At 35.6% G+C, this 18,715-nt stretch overlaps 1 long non-coding RNA gene across 2 annotated transcripts in view; it reads left to right on the top strand.

Annotated features, from left to right (window-relative positions):
• Positions 1 to 381: 381 nt before the first annotated feature.
• Positions 382 to 18,715, top strand: part of LOC129145835 (uncharacterized) — a 42,115-nt gene continuing 23,781 nt past the window's right edge. For both annotated transcript variants that reach the window (XR_008551931.1, XR_008551932.1), the window contains exon 1: positions 382 to 409. This is a non-coding gene — a long non-coding RNA (uncharacterized LOC129145835). The remainder of the gene's footprint in view (positions 410 to 18,715) is intronic.

Raw genomic sequence — 18,715 nt, 5'->3', positions numbered from 1 at the left:
GTGGGTGAAACTTTCGGTAATTTTTAATTATATTTAAGTCTTTGATCCTCTTCATTTTAATACAAGAGATAAAGAGAAAACAAAAGACTCAATTTCTATAGAAAGATGTCTTGATAAGTCTGAACTCAGAATCAAGACATTTGGTTGGACACAGGATTAGTTTCTAAGCAGAAATGCATTTTGTGAAAACAATGGAAATTGGGATTGTTCTAGCAATAACAAGAGCAAACACTTGTATAAGCACGTACATCAGGTTCTTATTATTATTCTAAGTGTTTTGTATTATATGAACTTTAATTTTTACAACAACCCTCTGATGTAGGTACTCCTTTTTTTCTTTTTTCATTTCTTGCAGATAAGAAAATATAGGCCCAGAGAGGTTAATAACTTGTTCAAGGCCATTCAGCATGTAAGTTGGGAGTGGAATTCAGAATTCCATGCAGAGGGTGACCTTCAACTGACTCTGCATGGCATGCTCATCATGCACATGGGGGTGTTTCTACAAAGCCCTTAGATAGAAAGTCCTGTTGGTCTTTAAAATAACTTCCTCAATGTATCCCATATTTCTAGCAGAAGAATTTCTTTTTCCAATAAGCATAATTTCCAAGAGGCCTTAGTTAAGTGCAACTATTGGTATTAGCAGAAAGACAATCCGGTAACAAAGCTGTTAAGGAATAGAATCCTAAGCAAGTTGAATTCAGGGCAGATACATATTCAGGTCAGGGAAAGGGATCTAGAAAAATGGGAAATGAACATGAGGATATGGGGCGGGGGGAAGGATAAAGGGGAAAAAAAAAAACAAGTAAAGAGTAAGATATTACCTTGCCATCTACCTATGTAGCCAAAAGTTAATCCTGTCCAAAGCCCAGTAAGACATTAAAAACTCAAACCCAATGAAGATTAAACAAAAAATGAAAGACAACTGTTTATCTAAGCTTCTTAATTTTTGCATTTCTCAATTTTTGTATTCAGTAGATATAATAAAATCATAACAAACATTTTCAACATAAATACACCAAGCTCTCTTCTAAACAGTGTGCTGGTGTTTTATTAAAAGCATGTAAATCTTGTAAAAAGATATTATTAGTCCCATGTTAGAAATGAGAAAATGAAAGCAATATATTTTTCTCACAATTTAAATTCTACAGGGTGTGCAAGATGACATTTTATTTTTTTTTTAAAGATTTATTTATTTATACAAGCACTGGGTATAGTCAGAAGCGTGAGAGGGTGAGAGAATTCACCAGAGCCAGAGCAGGGAGCAGAACAGACAGACTGACGAAATACACTGCTGAGGGGAACAGCGGGCAGCAGGAGTGGTCTGCATGCCAAGTGGGACCCTCACCCAGTGGCCGGGAATTGAACCGGCACTGCAGAAGCTGCGGACAGCTTCGCAACCCAGCGCTCAACCACTGCACCACCAGGGAGGCCGAAGATGACATTTTAAAGGTAAAACTTACTAGACTCAACCAGTAAATAATAGTTTAAAATATTTAAGAGATCATTAAATCCTTAATTTCTCTTCAACATCCCTGCAGTATTTGTTTTCCACAAAAACCACCAGCCTGCCCACTTGGTACTAACATCATTTCTCAAATAAAGAAATCTTGTATCAGAAAGTTATCCTATGGCAGGGAAGGTAGGGAAAGGAAGTTAGAGGAGTAGGGAAAAATTTTATGTGCTATATCATCCTACTATCCACTTTCTCCTTCCCCATTCTCAAAAAGAAATCAATAGTGCAAAGGTACAAACAGTTATGCTTTTAAATTGAGCATGAGAGTTACTAATAATTTAACACCCCACACTTGGTTCATGTGGTTGATTGCAAACCACTTTCCCAAATCTAAGTCAGCGATAGATGAGTCTTCAGGCTCTGAGAGGTAAGGATCAACATACAGTCCCTTCTAAATTCTCCTGAGAGGAAGAATCCTAACTTTTAAGTTTGGCTTCCTATGAAAACTAACTTGGAGTCCCCTTGAAAAATACTATTGTTTGCAATGCAGATTGGCTACTTATGGTCCAATGTTTTGGGCCATTACTTCAGTAGTTGCTTATCTTGTTGGTATCAAACACTCCATAGAGAAAGCTCACGTCATTTACAAAAGAGCTTCTTAGAAAAAGGCACATAGACACATGCACAAATTGTCCTGCAACTTGGGAAATGATTTAGACTGAATGAAGTCTGTATATGTTGTGTCCTCTGTATATGTTGTGTATATAAGATATCATATACACAGATTAAGATCAATTGAGTTAAGCCAACAGCAGTAGATTCTAAGAGTCAGAGGGGTGTGGATGTGTCTTTGAAACATCTAAATTCATGAAACAAGAGCATTTCTAACTCCTAGTTGGATGTTGGATTACAACATAAGAAGCATTTATTTTAAAACCTGCTAGAACAGTAAAGAGAAATTATCTTTTAAGCACCTCACCACTGGCCGTCTTCATTTTACAATGATGTGTCCTTTCCCAGTGTTTTCTCTTAGGAATAGATACAAGAGAATGAATCATGTTCACCTGTAATATAAGGGGGAAAGGATGTTGCTAATTAAGAGCAGGGCAATTCAAACTTCTTCTTAGCCCTGGGGAGGAATACCCAGGTGTGCTGAGACAGATATGCTTGGAAAAAGAAAAAGAGATACTCTATAGTCAAACACACAGCCCTAGCCTTCTTTCATGAATTGATTTTCCCACTGGGTGACATCCTGGCAATTTCTGTTACCTAACCAATGATATAACTAAGTAGATGAAGCTGAAAGCTGGGTCAGATAAAAAAAACAATGTTTAATCTAACAAAAGCAGCCTCAGTCTTTGCCGTGAAGGGAAGCTGATTTAACAGGCAAGAGTAGATTAAATAGGAAGCTGAAACATGGAGAAAAATCATATTAAACCATTAAAATATGAAGATAGAAGAATGTCACAATGCCAATTATTTGGAGAAAAAGCACAACATTACACAGAACTTTCAACAATAAGATAAATGATATCTGCTTTAGATGTACAAAAATAGGTCTTTTGTTCTCAATGTATATTTTAAATTAAATGCTATTGTTTAATTAATAGACTATAACTTCATGAATTAAAAAAAATGCAAGGCCATATGACTACAGTAGACCATAAAGTCACTTCTGAATCTCAGAATAGGAACACTGTTTCAAAGTTTGGAATATAAGCCACCTGTATTTGAATCATGTGGGGTATTTTTAAAATGCACATTCCCAGGGTTCACTGACCTCTGGAATCAAAAACTTAAGGGTGAAGTCTGGGAATCTGCATTTAATAACTTCCTGGGTAATAAATGTACTAAGATATAAAAACTAAAATGTTTGCCCTTGCTTAGAATGCACCAGAAAATATCGTGGAAGGAAGTGGCTCTCATAGAAATGTCCTTTCCCTTTTTTTAAAAATTAATTTATTTATTTATACAAGCACTGGGTACAGTCAGAAGTGCGAGAGGGTGAGAGAATTCACCAGGGCCAGAGCGGAGAGCAGAACAGGCAGCTGACGAAGTACACTGCTGAGGGGAGCAGTGGGTGGCAGGAGAGGTCTGCGCACCACGTGGGACCCTCGCCCGTGGCCGGGATTGAACCGGCATTGCAGAGGCTGCGGGCAGCTTCACAACCCAGTGCTCAACCGCTGCGATACTGGGGAGGCCCGGAAACGCCTTCTTCCACTATTATAGAAAGGATTTCTCTCTTTTAGCCACTCTCCTTCCTCCACACCATTCAAAACCCCTTAGTATTTGTCAATTCCCTCATTCACCCCATTCTTTACCCTACTGACAGTCCAGAATGGTTTCTGACTACACTGAGTGCAAATGAAGGGTGTCCCTAGAGGGAGGAGGGAGAGAACTCCCTATTCCCTTATCTCCCTGTTGCTACTTCCTCTTAATGACACTCACATCCCATCACCCATTCTGGTTCACACACTCTAAGTTCAGCCCTCCATCTCATCCCCAGTACCCTAACTCCTGAATTAGGAGTTAGGAAATTTTTAAATCCAAAGACCCACCCATCTCTCCTTACCTACACATCTAAGTTGGCAAAACAACATGGGAAGGAGCAGGCTTGTACAAATGAATCCTTTTTAAGAATCCCTTCATTTCATCATTTTTAAGTCTATACAATCAAATAAATTCCCAAGGAAAGAGTAAAGACTGTTTGGAAGAAACAAGTGTTAACAAAAAAAGAAAAACTTCAATGTTTGTCCAACTCAGAATAAAGCAGTGGCAGAAGATCTCAGGTAGATCAAAACTGCCAGCAGGAGCTTCTGTTGGGATGAGGCCCCTTGCCTCAACCCCACCCCCAATTTCTTTCTCTGTGTCCTGGCCCTCAATTTTTGCTAATCAAATTGTGCCATCACCACACTGCATGCTTCAGCTGGCAAGACGACTTGGAAGAATTTGGAGGCTATCCAACTCATTGCTCAGTGGGGAGTGGCTAGTTAGGAGTGGGCAGAAGTGTTCTGCCAGCATGAAAAGTCTCCAGTCACAAGGGGAACTCTGAATCTTTTCTTAGAGGACCGTGCTGAGATTCTGGAATTCCATTGGTAGGGGGCCCCAGATCAGATTCTATACAAATTATCAGTTTCTATACAAAGTCATTTCTTAGTCTAAATAGAGTCATCATTTATTCACTCATTTAGGTTACATTTGTGAAATGAGTATCAGTTTTCTGAATTAACAAACTTATCATTACAAATGTTTACATTTTTGGCAATTAAACGTGAATTGTAGCATCATAAACACCAATGGGCTTTGGATGAAAAGAAATCTCAGCTTAAATCAAGCTCTTCACATACTAACTGCATGATTTGAAACAAGTCATTTCGTCTCAGCAGCTTAAGTTTCTGCAACCATAAAATGAGTTTGATAATATCTACCTTGACTGGGTTCTTATGAGGACAAATATTTATTTAACTCTTTTACATAGACCCTGCCCTAGTGGGGAAGACCCACAGGCAAACAAGCAGTTATGTAACCATGTGCTGAGTGCTCTGATGGGACTGGCAAGTGAAGAAAGAGTACAGGCAGTTGTGTGGTAGGGAATGGGTGTGGGAGAAATTGGGTGAAAGGGGTCAAAAGGTATAAACTTCCAGTTAAAACATGAGTCAGTTTTGGGGGTGCAACGTACAGCAAGCTGACTATATTGGGTATTTGAAAGTTACTAAGGGAATCAATCTTCAAAGATCTGAAAAAAATGGAACTATGTATAGTGAATGTCAACTTGACTCATTGGGGTGATTATTTTGCAATAATTCATGCTGCACAGCTAAAACTAACATAATGTTATATGTCAGTTATATGTAAGGCTTTTAAATAAAGCTATAGGAACATCTGGGAGAAATACCTCAATTGTTCTTGGGAGGAAGGAATCCAGAAAGATTTTACAGAAGTGATGGCCTCTAAGATGCTACCTAAAGAAGTAGTTGATGTCAGAGAAGAGAGAAGTAATCAGGAAAGGGCTTCAGAACACAGGGAGCATATCAGGAGCAAGGATTGGAGCAACCAGAACAGGGTGTACTGGAGACTTGCAAATCACCAGCAGACTGGGGAAGAGAGCACAAGATGAGGAGTTAGAGGGAAGATTGAACTCCAGATGGTATAGAGGTAAGAAGTGGTCAGATGCTGTGTTAGGCTGTTAAATTCTTGTACTGAAGACAATATGAAGCCACTGAGTGGGATAACAGAGAAGGGACCTACCAGTTTCGGAATCTCATTCTAGCTAAAGTGAACACTACCTGTACTGTATAGCATCTGGCAATCACCAGATTCCAATAACAGTAGCAGGCATTAATTTCTAAATCACTTTCCTTTTATTGATAAAAGTAACCCAAGTGCTCTGTTTAGAGATATTTTTATATGTGTTTTTCCTTGTTGAGGTAATGTGCATGCTGTTTAACTTATCACAAATGAAGTTATTAGTATTCAATTGATCAACAAGAATAGTGGAAGAAATTCTGAATAACCTCATAATTTTAACATATAAAAAACAGCTCCATGCCTTACTTAAAATACACCCAGGATTTAATGCACAGGGGCTTCTGGTTGCTTGTAAGCCAATCAAGTGTAAGAACCCCCTACAATTCAGATTGTTATTTTTGAATACCTGACTGTTTTCAGTAATAGCTAGGTGAAGTGATTGATCACCCTCATTACTCATTATTGTAACCCAAACTTGTCCTTTCCTTCTGTCATTCACAGACAGAGTCAAATCTCAGGCATAAGCCTCAAGCAAAATGAACCCTTGCAGACCAATATACAGGTGGAACCTGAAAACCTAGAAATTCCAAAGCTATTTTCTTGTCTTCTTGTGATACAAAGCAGCTTGCCTTAGTGTCAATAAAACAGAATCGCTTTTGGATGTAGCTTTTTTAAATTCTGAGGCTGAAATTGAATTCTATTTACCAGAACACCATTTATGGTACACGTAGGAGAGAAGCAAGGTGATTTCTTTTCTCCCATAAAGTAAACAAGAGATGGGCTTGCATCATTGAGCATCTTGATTCATTGGAAAATGTTTTAGAGTCACTGATTAGTTTGGAAACATTAGTCACAAACAATAACCACTGTAGAGAGACATCAGTGAGTCACTAGTTGTCTCAACAGATAAGCAGGAAAGTCTACTGAGTTCTACCTGCTTCCCTTTGACTCATCCCACAATAAAGTCATTGCTAGTTTGAGAAGAACACAACACTCAAGAACTCCCACCAATTAGCATTAACTCTATTTGATGGATCTGCCAACATTTTTTAATCCATCAGTGCTGCAAAACCAGCCATGGTGTTATTTTGAAAGTTCTCATTTTCTAGATTTTTTTTTTCCAGTTTTATTGAGAAATAATTGGCATGCATCACAGTATGGTTAAAGTGTTCAGTCCAATGGTTTGATTTACATATTAGCTTCAGTGTACGTCCATCTTCTCATACAGGTAAAATAAAAAGAAAAGAAAAAAAGAAACAAATTATTTTGGTGGTGAGAGCTCTTAGGATAATATATCCTCCCTTAGGATATTCTCTCATGTTTTTCTATATCATATAGGAGTGTTACTTATAATCATGTCACATTATACCCCCAGTACAGATTTATCTTATAACTGGAAGTTGTACCTTTTGATCACTTTTCTCCAATTCTGATTATTTTCTTCTTTTTTTTTTTCTTATTTCAATTACTCTTGAGATTGGCCACATTTATTCATATGCAATTTTGCAAATGTGTATCAAAAGCTTTTTAAATGTCATTGTTTTAAATAACATGAATGTAGGATATAAATATAAATCATTTTTAATTTAAAAACCTATGCATGTTGAAAAGATCTAAAGAAATGTGAAAATGCTTGTGGATTTTTGGAAGTTTTGTTTACTATCATTATATAATTTTCAGTGGTTATTTTTTGTTAATAAGAGTTATACTCTAATAATAATGGTAACGAGTAATTCATTGCATGCTTTCAATGTCCCAATGCTTACTTTATATTTATTCTGTTGTTTAATCCTCCTAACAAGTCTATTAGTATTCTGATATTATTAGTCACAGTTTACAGAAGAGCAACAATGTAGAGAAATAGAAAACTTGTTAAAGGCCACACAGTGGTAGAACCACTAACTTGCTGAGCCCATATTCTATTCTCTTTACAATTATGCTACACTGCAATTATTACAAAAATAAGTAAAATACATAAGCTGAACGCGAAAAAGAAAATTCTAACTATGGAGAAGACCATATACACATAAAATATAGAATAATGATAATATGAAAAAACAAGAAAGCAGGTGCCCAATGAATAGCAGAGTAAAAAAATACAAAAGTAAGCACAACTCCAGTGAACTAGAGAGATACCAGAATATTTATAGTTTGGAGATCTTGCAATGGTTGTACAAGGTTAGTAAAGTTTGGAGGAGCCTACAGACAATATGAGAAGAAGCCTGAGTGTGGGAATGTACTTGGTGAGTCTGGGGAGAGGGCCTCCCAGTTTGACTACATAGGAGGGTAATAAATCTAGAGAGCCCTTTTACATCAGGACATGGACCTTTAGTTAATGAGAAGACTGGGCACTAGAAGGGGCTTTCTGAAGTCTATAAAAGGCCATGGGCTTAGAGGGCTATACACAATCCTATACACCACATGGGACCTGTTTAAGTTGTTTCATTTTTCTATACTTCAATGTACGTAAGATGAAATACTTCAATGTATGTAAGATGAAACAATATCCATCCTTAACTCCATATCCAAAAATTAATTCAAAATAGATTAAAGATTTGGATATAAGAACTGAAATCATAAAGTACTTGAAAAAAATAGGGGACATACTACAGGACCCTACCACAAAGATTATTTGGGGACTCAACCCCAATAGCAAGAGAAACAAAAGCAAAAATAAACAGGTGGGCCTACATCAAATTAAATAACTGTGTACCTGAAAAGAAACCATTACAAACACAAAAAGGCAAACTTCGGAATGGGAACAAATATTTGCAAAATCACTCACCTGACAAGAACCTCATGTCCAAAATTTGCAAAGATCTTTCATAATCCAACTATAACATCATCAACAACAACAAAAAATCCAATCAAAAATGGGCAAATGACCTAGTCACTTTTCCAAAGTAGACATTCAGATGGCCCACAGACATATGAAAAATGGTTCAAAATCACTATTATAAGGCAAATGCAAACCAAACCACATTAATAAACCTCCTCTCCCTGTGAGAATTGTCCATATAAAAAAGTATGGAATCAACAAAATGTTCATGAGATTAGGTGAAAAAGGAACTCTCATCTACTGTTGATGGGAATATGTTTGTACAGTCCCTCTTCCATAGGGTATGGAGATTTCTTTAGAAAATAAAAACAGAAATTCCATCCAATCCAGCAATACTTCCCTTAGTTATTTATCAAAAAAAAAAAAAAGAAAGAAAGAAAGAAAACTCACTGCAAAAATATTTACCTACACCTAGTATGTAGCAGCATTGCTTACAATTGCTAAGTCATGGAACCAACTCAAGGGCCCTTCAACAGACTAATGAATAAAGAAATTGTGGGATATGTACTTGATGGAATACTATGCAGCTGTGAAAAAGATGAAATTGTGGCATTTGGGACAAAATGGTTGGATCTTGTGGTGATTATGTTAAGTGAAATAAGTCAAAAAGTTAAAGACAGATGTTGGATGATTTCACTCACCTGTGGAATATAAACAACCAAAAACATACACAGGTAAAATACAGTAGGAATAAAACTTGAATTCAGCGAAAGAAAGTAATTGTTACCAGAGGAAACAGGTGAGGAGCCAAGAGAGGGCAGATGGGGTAAGTAAATGAGGTATTGGCATGGGAGATTTGGTAGAGTGAGTAGAACATGTACACATACAGAAGAGCAAAATACAACACTAAAAATTGAAATAAAAATTTAAAAAATCTTCTGTAAGGTAGAAATTGAAATATTCACCTTGCAGGCTATATTCTGGATTAGAGATCATTTGTATGCCACATAGAACAATGTGCTTGACACATTATAACTTCAATAAACAGCTGCTATCTTTATCATAGTTTTAAGTCACTGATTGTAATAATAAAAGAGTTTTGATGTTCTTGCTTATAATTTCCCTGAGGGAAAGAAATTACAGAAGGAAATACGTCATTATTTTTTCTAAATATGAATTTTTGCCATAACAAATGCACAAAAATATCATTCATAATTCAAATACTTTAACATTAACATTTTGGTGTGTTTTTATTCATTTGGTTTTCTCTAGGAATAATATCCCTTTATGCCACAACTATAGTGTTTATATTTAATTATATATTTTATATATAATTCTATCAGTTTTTTATCTGTTGTTTTGATATATAATATGACAAAAGTAGATTATTTTCATTACCTGATTCTATCCCAACTGTTTTTAGATGTTTCCAAAACTACAATTTTATTCAAAGTTTAAGATTTTTTCACATTAATGCAAAAGACATATTAAAAAAAAAAATTCTAACAAAGTACCAGTCATTATTCTAATCCTCAAAGGGTATTTCTAAACCAATAAGGTCAAATCCCTGCCCTTACCCTCACAGACCATCCCAGGGCAGAAAAATAAAGATTACAATGGCATAAAATGATGCACCATGGATCTGAATAGAATTTCAGTATGTTTTCAAAGCTGCTTTTCCTCCTTGTTGCACATTGTTGAATATCTTGTGGAGAGCATAGAGGTTATCTTTACTGAGGCGCTCATACTCAACTGGATGTATAAATACAAGTGGCTAGGTGAAAAATGTTGCAATATTTTATGGTCATTCTTCCCTCAAGCCTAGTGAGAAAATATGTGCACTTTCCCACTCATCCACTTTGCCTGTCATTTGTGGCCACTCAGTGAACATTCTACAACCTCTGAAAGAAAGAAAGGCTTTGAAAATAGAACCAAGTTCTTTTTTTAGTGATATACAATGTTGACAGAAATATACTCCCCAGGAATTAATGCAGCTTTTTTTTTAGGCTCCTGGCACAGCTTCTTTAGTGCATCAGTGAGTGAAAAATGAGCACGGGAAACTCCTGACAGTAGAACAGGAGCAAGGAGAACCTTTGCCTCAAAGCCAGCGATTAGATTCTACTGTACAAACAGGGAAATGTCTATGAACTCCTCACCTTTGAAAGGTAAACACTGAGAAGGAAATACTCCTCCCACGTGCTTTGAAGCATTCACCTTGTAAAAGGAAAAAGGACTTCTTTAAAGAGTTCTTCATGCAGAGAGAAGAGGAAGCTCTTTGAAGTCCAGGATCATTTTGGGTCACCACGAAACCAACTATGCTTCGATCTACAAGCTGCCCTGACCCTTTGGACCAGAAACAATAGAAACACGGCCAGGTTATTTCTTCGTCAGTGTGAACAAAAACAGAAAACAAAAATCTCTAGGAAAGACACAAAAACTATAAGCATCCCTAAGCAGCTCTTTCTTTCATCTGAGTTTCCTCTCATTCCTTAGCTAAAGGTAAACCACCCATAGAAGAGAAAGCAACAAATACAGGTATTGAGGTGTTTTTCTCAGATGAAAAAAAAAAAAATTAGTTGTGGGTTGGAAAAGATAATCCTTTGTGAATTTAAGAGTTCGAGATAATACAGCTTGGCTTTTCTTTCCATTAGTTTAGTATTCAGGCCAGCATTCAAGAGTTAAGTGCCCTCTGATTTAAATTCAAATTGTAAATTAAATAGTTTGTTGAAAGACCTCTTAGGAAAAACTCCACAAGACAGCTGGAAAATCCCCAGAGGATGGGTCACTGGGGCAGTGTCTTATTGATTCTTCTACTTATCCAAAAGATTCTCCAGACCAAAGTCCTATAGCTTATGTATTTAATTCAATCTCTGATATTATCTTGTCTTCAGAAATTCTAAGTCACAATTTCCAGTCACCATTCCTTTGCAGAGTCACAGCAAGAAGAGTGTCTTAAGTATCTCAAAGACCTATGTATAAGTTTGGATGATTTGCACCAGGAATCTTTGAAAACTGAAGTTTTAGAGGAAAACATAAGCCAAATATTTGTATTTTATTACATTCAGTTATACAGTTATACATCTCTAAAAGAGATGGTTTATTTTGGCAAAGTTTATATGTGTCTTCCAATCCTCTCCTGCCTTTAAATGTCTGTGGTATTGCCAGTTGGTTTGGTTGGCATGGAGTTATTGATAAATAAGGAGAGGAACTTCTCACCCCATGGGCCAGACAACTTTCACTTGTGACTGTCCATACACAGTCATCATGGCTCATGATGGCTGGAGTCTGGAGGTGTTACAGGGATGTATATGAATCTGGGCAAATAGAATCAAAAATTAACATGGTAACAAAACTTTTTATCATTTCATGGAGGATTAGGACATTGTGAAATCTATATGTCAATATCAGCAACTGTATTCTAAAACGCCTAACACTAATGCAAATGATTTAATATATGTAACTTCATGCCTGAGAACTTCAAGACGAGTTTTTAACTAATTCATAAAATATTTGCAGTTGACTATACGTCAAACACTGTCTCTTCCCTTGTGGAAAATACAAGCTAGGATTTCACACAAAAATACTGATAATCAATTTACAAATGTTTAAAAAAGTTAAGTGATAAAAACCATGGATATTTTCCAAGTCCTTGAGAACAGTAGAGAAGGATTTAATTATGAAGTTGTTGCTCAAAATAATACTGTCAATGTGAAAGATGGAACACGAACTGAATGGAATTATGATTTAGTCCCACATGATATTCTTATTAGTCTGTTTTATCTCTTGCATACAATTTTATTCCTACTGTTGTGAATTTAACTCTTTATCATTTGTTTTATCTCACTTGAACCTAACATCTTTGGGGCATAGGTATCTTTACCCAAATTTTATAAATAAGGGAACTGAGATTAGTAATTTTCTCTAAGTTAAGTAGCTAATAACGACCAAAACCAAAACCTGGGTCCTGGTTATCAAACTCTAAATCCTTTCCATTCTCCCTTATGTCATGCTAATCACTGCACAAGCATTCCTCAGATGATAAATAGATCATATTCCAATACTTTGTTTTTTAATTTAATTTAATCTCTATAGAAACAATATTATAAATAGCAGTTAAATTCCTGTCTTGTTCAGGAAAGGCAATTTAACCTGTAAAATGAAAATAAATTATTGTTGACTTGTTAGACAGAATTTTGGGATTTAGAAACAAGATACTTGTGATGACAGCCCTTCAAGCTACCAGAGGTATTTACATTTTTAAGAAAAGACATTTAGTATGCCGGAATGAAGTTATAATTGGTGAAATAACATGTAATAGTCCCAAAAAAGTAGAAAGCAAATAGCCAGGATAGGAAAAAGATCATTTAGGGCTTACTGAGAAATCACTTCTTTGATTTCAAGGTTGTTTCCACTTCAGATACTCTTGATTTTTGTAGCTTCTTTTCTTCTTCCACTTAAAAATAATTAATTGCAAAACATAAACACATCTATAGAAAAATACACAAATCAATGAATTACCATTAAATGGAAAACAAGGTGAACTCAATATTTAAGAAATGATATTGCCAGCACTTTCATAGTTCCCTTTACTAAGTTCCATTCAAAATCCTTGCTGACCCTCAAATCAAAACGGTATTCTGACTACTTTATAATAATCACTCCCTTGCTCTTCTTTATAGTTTTAATGCTTTTAATACAACTCTAAATCTTTAAGAATGTTTGGCCCATTTGTTAAATTTTATATAAATATCATTATACAATAATCATTATTTAAAATCTAGCTCCTGTTGCTCAACATTGTAACATTCAGCTATATGTTTGCCACTTTTATAATTCTTTCTAATGAAATGGCTTTAAAACATTTGAACTCTATTACCTCCACAACTTATACATCATTGATGTCATGTATTTCGATTCTATATATAGAATATCAACACTGGATATTTCCTCACATTTTCTTGTTCTTTTTAAAATCTCTTATTTCTTACTTATTTTCTGACCTTCACTTTAGAATCCTTTTCCATCTACTTGGAGAATAATCTTTAGTCCATGCAGGCTGCTGTTCTACTTAAAAGAATTATCTCTGCTTTTTGTCTGAAAATATGTTTCTATCCTAGAGGATATTTTCAGTGGGTATAGTCATCTGTGTGGTAAGTTAATTTTTTCTAGCACTTTAAATATATTATTCAACTGTAGCTGGATTTTTTTTAATTATTATTGAGAATTCAGTTGTCAGTCTAATGCTATTTCCTTAAAGGAATCAGTTTGTTTTATCCCTTTTGGTTGCAGCTGGCTATAATATTTTTATGGCATATCAAGGCATGGCTTTCTTTTTCATTTCAACTACTATTTGGGGTTCATTGGGTTTCTTGCATCAACTTCATAATCTACCCTTCATCTTTTTCCAGTTGTATCACATCCACTATTTAACTTAAATATAATTTTTTTCTAGTGGAATAATATATAATTATTTTCAATTATTTTATTTCAATGCTGGCATTTTCATTCAAGTCCTTATATTTCCCATTTCTCCAATAAAGTTTCTATTCTTTTGGATTATTCCAATACATGGAACGCCTGTGGGTCTATTCTGTTATCTGATATTCTGTTGGTTTTCTTTCATGTTGTCCTGTCCTTTATTCTTGGGTTATCCTAGAAATAATTTAACACCCACTCAATGTTTTCTTCTTCCAGAAATGATCTGTGTAGTTGGATCTGAAAGGGGCCTAGAAGTACTAACATTCCATATCGCTGTCCTCAGCATCTTAATGAGTAATAGATGCTCATAGTTTACACAAATCTTGCTCATCAATACTAGCTTTTAAAACCTGTAAGACTGTAGAAAGTGCTACTTAGTCCATTCATGTTTGGGAGAAAAAGAGAAAACATAGTAAGTTTAAAAGTAGCCCCAACTACTGGAGTTGTTCCCTAAACCTCCACCCTCCCCTGGTTCCTATCTTAGTAATTTACTCTACCTTATCTCTGCAATACATTCAAGAACACTTTTAAAACTACTTTTTGAACTAGTCTAATTTTCTCAGTAGCATAGTTAGTTTGAACTCTTTATTATTATCACAAGAAAGATCCTTTCTTTCCTCACTTTTTTTCTGACATTACTAGGACAGTGTGGATTAAGATCATTAGCAAACACATGCATAATTTATTTTTGGTATTAGTTTATGGCTAGTATTGAACAACTGTAAGAATATAACTCTCATTTTGAATTTGAGTGTATGTTATTTTACACCTACCCAAATAATTGAAATCGGAGATGCTTCTTATTCCATATCTAATTTATAAAATACATAAATTCAATTTCAAATATTATTCTCTATGAACTCCCAGTAACTCTTCTCTGAGAGAAGAGTTTATCTCTTACCTGAACTACTTATATTGTAATTTTATTTCTATGTGTCTGTAGAGATATTTACTCCTTGAGAAATTTGCAAGGGACATTAGGAATGAGATTATATTCTAAAAGTTTGTTCTACATCCTTCTGATATTTATGACCATTCATGTTATTAAAATGACAGATATTCAATAAAAAACTGTCAGATAAAGTTTGAGGGAACCCAAGTGTTTCCCTCAAGAAAACCAAGCTTGTTATATATTTATTCAAGATCTCCATATTTGGGTACAACTATCCTCTCCAGCTTTGCTACTGTCTTGCTCCGCAGTGTCTGGGTAAAGAAAGACTATGCCTGAATCCCACTGAACTGGCATGCCAAGAGTCCCCAAGCTTACTGCACTCTCACATCTGTGTCTTTGCAAATTTGATTCCAATTCTCTTTGTCTTACTCTCTTTTCCCATCACTTTCCCTATCTAACACCTACTAACTATTGCTCAGCCACTGGAACTCAGTTCAGACATGAACTTCCCCTGAGAATCTCCCCTGATTTATTGAAGTAAATGCCTGTGGTAGGTGCCCCATCTGACTCATCCTGGCTATAGTGATTTCAGAACTGTATTACAATTATCTCTTTATCTGTATGTCTCCTGCACTTAACTATAAACTTCTCAAGAGGTTTATGAATTCATTGGTTATATACTTATCATTTTCTCAGATCCTATAAACTCAATAAATGATAAGTGACTCACTAGAAAAATAAAAGGAATGAATGAATTAGTCTGAATTAATAGTCAATTGTTGAAAATGACACACATGACAGATTGTAATGATATGTGAATGAGATTTTAGAATGTTGTCAGATTTTAATCAGCTATTATAAAAAATCATATATCAAGACAAATCCTTTCAGAAGAGAAGAAAAAAAGTAAATGCAATGTCCATCCTTAAAACAAGAAAAAAGAAAGACTGATCAGCCTAAAACACAGTGCCAGGAAAGTTACTAAGATAAATCATCAAAATGATCAATTTGCAATCACCTAGAAGAGCATAACGGACTGGGTAGCAACCAACATGGCTTTTAAAGGAACAAATCATGCCAGACCAATTTAATTTCCTTCTATGATAGAGTGACAGGCCTTGTAGATAAAAAGGATGCAATAGATGTAATCTCTCTTAGACTTCTGTAAGCCTTTGATTCTGTCCTACCTGACATTCTCATCAACAAACTGGGGAGATCTAATCTAAACCACACAACTATTCAGTGGGCGCACAGCTGACTGGACAGAGGCATCCAGCTTCTCGTCAGCAATGGCTTCATGTAGAAAGCACTGGCAATAAGCCTGGCTGTGAAGCCTAGCATAACTTTGAAATTTTTATAGTAAAATTAAAGATAATTTGATAAATATTGACATATATGTAATAAAGAATATGTTCACACAAGAACAACTGGAATATATATTTACAGTCAAAAGAGTGTTTCCTCATAGGATTTTATACTTGGGGTAAAACAATAGATCAGCACTCAAATACTATGTGAATGACCTATCTTCATACAAAAGAATTTTTTTTTTATATATAGAAGAAAATACTTAAGGGTGTCCAGATAGTGGAATAGGGAGAACTTGTACTCAACTTTTCACATGATCACAACAAATCTACACCTAAATCTGTATTAAACTATACAGAAGCAGACCTGAAACTTGAAATAATAGAACTTTCAAAACAAGGAGAAAAATACTGCTCAAAAAAAAATATATATATACACCCCTACGTTCCTTATAGCACTATTGACAATAGCCAAACACGGAAACAACCCAAGTGCCCAATGACAGAAGGATGAATAAAGAGAATGTGGCATAGCCACACACTAAGTCATTTAAAAAAAAATGATGAAGGGCCTTCCTGGTGGTGCAAGGAGTAAAGCACTGCACTATGAAGCAATCCGCAGCCTCTGCAGCATGAGTTCAATCCGTGACCGGCCAGAGAGAAACCCACATGGTGCAACAGACCTCTCCTGTCTCACCCGCTGCTCCCCTCAGCAGTGTATTTCAGTCAGTCTGCCTGTTCTGTATCCCACTCTGTCTCTGGTAAATCCTCTCACCTCCCCCCCACCCCCCCCATCTCTGGCCTGTACCTGAGCTCTTGTATGCATAAATAAATAAATCTTAAAAAACAATAATGAAAACTTGCCTGTTGTAACAACATAGAATGACCTTCAAGGGATTACCCTAAGTGAAATAAGTCAGAAGGAGAAAGTCAAACTCTGAATGATTTTACTCATTTATGAAATATAATAAAAGCAAACCCTTGAATTCTAACAACAGAATGCTGGTTGCTAGTGGTGGTGGGGGTGGGAAATGGAAAGGAGTTCCAACTGGATGGTGATGGATAGTGACTGGATATCTGGTGGTGGGTGGAGAAAGTGTAATCTTGTAAATTAGTGTTGCATTGTAAATTAGTTACCTCCATAAAAAATTTATAATCCAAGTCTATAATAGTAAGCTCCAAAGTATTATAATCCCCCATCTTCCACCATCTATACTGTTTTCCTGAATGAGATCTCTGCTAATCAATATAAGAACATTGGCTACAATCAGTTTTGCTCTGTTTCTATGTGGACTGTGAGATCCATTTTCCACTTTGTTTTCAGGTTCCTCAGATGTCAAAATAATCATTTTAGTCCATGCTTTCCTGCTCCTGTTCTGTTCCATGGCACTACCTTCCCTTAAAACATCCAGCTACCTTCTCTTATTGATGTTTTCTTCCCTTAATAACAATGCAAGTTATTGCATTATGGGTGCAGGCAAATGAGAGAATTAATGGACACTCTATGTGATAAAGAAATTTAGGAATAACATTTAAAGATGAAATATATCAGTTATCATCAGAATAATCTAATATTTTTTTAAAGGAAAGTTTCAGTAGGTATAGAAGTCAGACAACTGGAAAGGATGAGGATAAAATAATGGTAGGAGTCAAATTTGGCAAGAATTGGCCATCAAGACAATGGCCCACACTTTTCTGGTAACTTTCCATAACCCATCTTATAATTGTCCCATGCCCCCAATATCCTTTATCTTTAGCTAAAGTTATTTAAGGAGATGAATCAAGCCATATATATATTTATTTTTTTTCCAGTTTTTCCAGGATGGGAAAATTTTTCATTTCTCAGACCAACTATACCCTCTTCACCTTTCTGTTGATTAGTGTAAAGATCATCTGTCACCAAATTCCTATTGAGTAATATAGATTGAAATTATCTTGTCAAAACTGATTTTTTAGAAACTCAATGAGTCTTGGTTTTTCTTCTTCCCTACTGAAAAAAAAAAAACTTTGGAAAAAATAAAATTAAAAATGCGTACACATTTTCACTGCCTTGTTTTCAATGTCCTTCACAAGAGTGGGCTTTCAAAAACTTAGGGAACAAAATTAAGATCCTATCCTGGTACAAGATATTCTAGGATATAAATTTCAAAATTAATAGATATTAACAGAATTCCTGAAAAGCAAGTTTGCAGATCTTGTCTCCCTGTGAGCCTTCTGTCTGCAGGAGAAACTCCACACCGCATTCAGGAAAAAACTTACCACTCTTTGGGGGTGCATGAAAGTCTCCCTCACATCTATACTGCTTTTATTTTATGTAAATTCATGGATTAGAGACAAGAAGAGATCTGCTTTACTCTTGGGGAAAGGATTTTAACTCCAAAATGGCCAATTAGATTATGTCCCTTCTGGAAAGAACAAACTAACAACTTAATGGAATTTGTATTATGTAAAGAAGCCCAAGTTTGGCGCAAGTGGTTGAGCGCCGCGCTGTGAAGCTGCCCTCAGCCTCTGCAGCACTGATTCGATCCAAGCTGGCCAGCAAGGGTCCTACATGGTGA

The sequence above is a fragment of the Talpa occidentalis genome, unplaced genomic scaffold (genome assembly GCF_014898055.3).
Source record: "Talpa occidentalis isolate TD23 unplaced genomic scaffold, MPIMG_talOcc4v2.1 talOcc4.14, whole genome shotgun sequence".
Taxonomy (NCBI): domain Eukaryota; kingdom Metazoa; phylum Chordata; class Mammalia; order Eulipotyphla; family Talpidae; genus Talpa; species Talpa occidentalis.
Note: the sequence above shows the minus strand (reverse complement) of the source record. Positions and strands in the feature narration are given on the sequence as shown.